The following is a 4,197-nucleotide window of genomic DNA, read 5'->3' on the forward strand; positions in this document are numbered from 1 at the left end:
ACTAAAATTTTGTTTCTTTTTCTTCTTATTATTTTTTTGCTTTTCCCATTTTGATTTATGGTGTTTTGTAGGAGGAGGTTGCCAAGGAGTATGGCATACTATTCTGGAGTTAGGCAAAAGGAGTATGGCATTCATGTAATTTGAGTTGTTTTGGAGATAGGCAAAGAGGCCAAATCACACGTATTGTCCTAATCAATCGATGACTCCACAAGAAGAAGCACAATCTGTAATTATTTTCTCTATCCTCATATTCTTTTTTCAAGATCTCAAAACACAATCGAAAACCACCCACTCAATTTGGAGATAAAATTCACTCACTAAACCAGAAGGTATAAGATCCCAAATCTCAATCAACTTGAAGATAAAATTTACTCACTAAACTAGAAGTTATAAGATCCCATATCTCAATCAATTTGGAGATAAAATTGCCAAAAAAAAAAAAAAAAAAACCAAACAATAAATGCATAAATCATAGGAAAATGCGCATCACATTGCCTAAATTAAGAAAACAAAATCAAACTAAGATCTAATTATACCTCACCACATCCATACAGCAACAATTAAACACCAGATATATTACATACATACAGCAACAGCCATGGATAGAGAAAACAAAAGGAAAATAAATTGAAAAAAAAATAAGTTACTGGAAGGAATTGGAGCAATGTCCAAATGGAGAAAAGGAGAAAATCTGATGGGGGACCTCCACTTCTAGTCGTTGCTCCACGGAAGAGAACTTGTATGATAGAGTTGCACAGAGATTGATAGATGGACTAACGAGGGAATCGGAAAAGAAGTTTTGCATTAAAAGACTAAAGGCGTTGGGAGCAACGACTTTTGAAGGAACAACAAGCCTAGTTGACGCGGAGAAGTGGTTGAGTTTGATCGAAAAATGTTTTGGGGTGGTGGAGTGCAGGGAAGAAAGAAAAGTAAAGTTAGCAACATTTCTATTGTAAGACAATGCTGAAGACTAGTGGACTCTTCATGAGGTAAGAGTTGGAGGAATAGGTTTTGTCTCATGGGAGGAGTTTAGAAAAGCATTTCAAAATAAGTTTTATCCTCGTGCATTTTATGATGCTAGGAGGAACGAGTTTATGAGTTTAGTACAAGACAATATTGATGGAAAAACGAGACATGTGTAGCGAAAGTATAGGTCGAAATTTACTCTAAATGCAACTAAATTATTTAGTGATTAACATGCTTAATTCTATCCAAATAAAAATGAATTAGGGTTGAAGAAAATCTTACCTTCGTAGCTTCCCAATCCTCGAAATCTCCTCATGATTACGAACCTGGGGCCACCATTAGTGTTGACCCACTATTCTCCAAACTTAGAACCGGGTTGTGGGACTCGTTAAGTGAAGGAAATAATGAGAGAAGGATGGAAAAAGGAAGAGGAAACCAACAATTTGGTTAAGTGAGAGAAGTGAGAAAATTTAAAAAAATGAATAATTTCTTAAGATTTTTCCAAAAACTTTCAAAAAGAATTTTCAAACAAATTTTATAAAATCATTACATGCAAAATGCATGAAAGAACACTTAATCTTATTGGACCTGTTGTTTACATCACATGTAAACACGTGTCCCACTAAGTGTTAGTGGGATCAACAAAATGTTGGATTTTCCTACGAACTTTAGTCCAAAGACAATATGGTCATTTGACCAACTAAGGTAAAGTCAAAAGTCAACGTTTTGATTTTTTTATCATTTTGTCCATCTTGATTAATTTTGACCTCCCAAACATGAATTTGCATTTGTTTTTTCGAAATTCATATTACACTTGAATATAAAGTCAATTAAATTACTCCAATCAACAACCGTTACATTTCATATTACAATTAATGTAACATTGAAATCCTAAAATCAAGATTAATACAATATAAAAGAGAAGAATCTATGGATGCATAATAGCAGTACACCCACTACAAAACCAATAAACAAAACAAAACTTAAAAAATCTTCACATGAGTGATTTGCAAAAAAAAAGAAGGGAAAAAACGATGATGAAAACTCTCTTACCAATTTCTGGCACCAATTGTAATCTATCGATGAAGCAGAACAAGGAAGAATAAATCGTTTTCCCTGTATAAGAAAAGATGATTAGGGCTTTAAAAAGGAGAGAAGAAATACATACGTTATTGAAGAAACAAATTGTTTTTCCTATAAGAAAAATAATGATTAGGGCCTTAAAAAGTGGGAGATGAAATAAGGGATGATTATGGCATTAAAAATGGAAAAATATATAAGTTATTGAAGGGTAGTTTGGGAATAATAAAAAATTTAAGATGAAGAGTATTTTAAAAAGTGAGAACTTTGCAAAATTTTAAAACAATGTGTTATATCTGCTATATTGATAACTTATAGAAAGACAAGTTATTATGGCATTTTAGGTAAAACAATGAAGTCAAAACGTAAGATAAAAGACCAAATCACGTATCTTTTGTTGCAAATTTATAAAGTTAAGAGAATGTAACTTACATAAGTCATCATACCTGATTAATTATGTTTTTAATTATTTTTTGACACAGGATGATGAAAAGAAGAAATGAAGTGAATCACAAAAGAATGCATTCAAGGACTTTGCGATAAGAAGCTGCTTAGCAATCCAAATCATGAGGCCTTTTGGCGATGATTCGCAACAAGACAAAAGTGGTAGTTGAAGTTGATGTGACATGAAATGATTACTTTTTGCATTGACAACTGCATAAGATAAGGGCAACATGTAGCAGGGAATGATTATTTTGTTGCCCAAATATGCCTATAAATATCTCCAACTTCACCATATAAAAACTCTCTTTCGAGCGCAAATAGAAGGGAAGTGTTATAACCCTTCCCTTCCGTAGAAATTCCCCACCTTCACCTCTTCTCCTATCAACTTCTGATTGAGGGCTTAGAGAGATAAGCTCACAAACCATTCCCCTAACTTATAAAAGAGCCAAGGAATGCATAATAATGCATTTTGCGGCTCGACATCCTTCTTGACTTTCCATTTTGTATTTTTTAACGTATTATTTGACTGTTATTATTCTCATAACCAAGAGGCCTACATTAATCAATGCAATGTATATTTATTCATTGTCATTCTCTCATCTCTTTACTATTCATCTTGTTGAATTGTTATAAGTAGTAAGTTTGTGTTATGTACTTGATAAGGGTTCTTTAATTATAAATCTCAATGTGTTTAGCCTGAGCTTAATTCCAACGCTTGATGCTCTTTGAGAGAATGAATTAAGCACTAGTCGCCAGCTACTCAAGAGTATAAGTTGCAAAGACCTCTCTAAAAATGCGCAGAAAGAAGTTTAGAAACAAACTTCATTTTGGCATTTTGCCTCCATCATTTGTTGTAACATCTCATAAGTTTAAGGAATTTAGTATGGGTATTACATTAAGTGGAATTGGAAGTTAAGGAATGTATTCGGTTGTTTTGTGTTGAATTAATTAAATATATATACATGGGTGTGTTTATTAAATTAAAGATTATGGAGTTTGGTAGAAATTGTTATTAATTAAAACATGAGAGCCCGGAATCCCAAGTTGTTCAAAGATTAGAACTTTCAAGGACGAAAGTTTCTTAAAGGAGGGAAGATTGTAACGCCCCAAAAATTAAGATAATTTTGGAGTTAATTATCTTAATTTTGTTTAATTAGATTTAATTTATTGGGCGTTATTTTGAATTCATTTATCATCTTCAACATACTACTAGTCATCATCATCAACATACTACTAGTCATAACATAACATCAGTCATCATCATCAACATCAACATCAATATAATGACAATCATTATCAATAGCATCAAGTTATGCATTTTAGCTACCATCAATGCATAATCATAGTTACATGCAGTCTCTCAAATTCAGTTCGAAGGTCTAGTAGGAGAATCTCTTACCTGGAGATTTTAGTCAAACAAAGTACTCCCTAGCTGACTGTAAAAATTCTACAATTAACTTGATCCTAATCATAAAAGGAAAACTCAGTATCTTAATTAATGAAATTGGGTTGAAACCAATTCAACCTTGATTGGGAAAAATCTAAGATTTAAATATAAAAAAATTAGTCAATTGAACCTTTAAAAACTTCCAAAAAGATCCAAAATATTAATTTAATTTCCTTGGCTTACCAAGGTTACTCGGATGGGGGTTGAAAAATCTTCTTATCCTTGATGGAAAAATTCATCACTTTGAATCTTCAAGCTTT

The 4,197-nt window shown here is 32.3% G+C and overlaps 1 long non-coding RNA gene across 1 annotated transcript; it reads left to right on the plus strand.

Moving 5' to 3' along the window:
* Positions 1–3,075, plus strand: LOC103486061 (uncharacterized). Its single transcript, XR_536985.2, has 2 exons — positions 1–226; positions 2,529–3,075. It is a non-coding gene; the product is annotated as an uncharacterized LOC103486061 (long non-coding RNA).
* The last annotated feature ends 1,122 nt before the right edge of the window (positions 3,076–4,197 follow it).

The sequence above is a fragment of the Cucumis melo genome, chromosome 8 (genome assembly GCF_025177605.1).
Source record: "Cucumis melo cultivar AY chromosome 8, USDA_Cmelo_AY_1.0, whole genome shotgun sequence".
Classification (NCBI taxonomy): Eukaryota; Viridiplantae; Streptophyta; class Magnoliopsida; order Cucurbitales; family Cucurbitaceae; genus Cucumis; species Cucumis melo.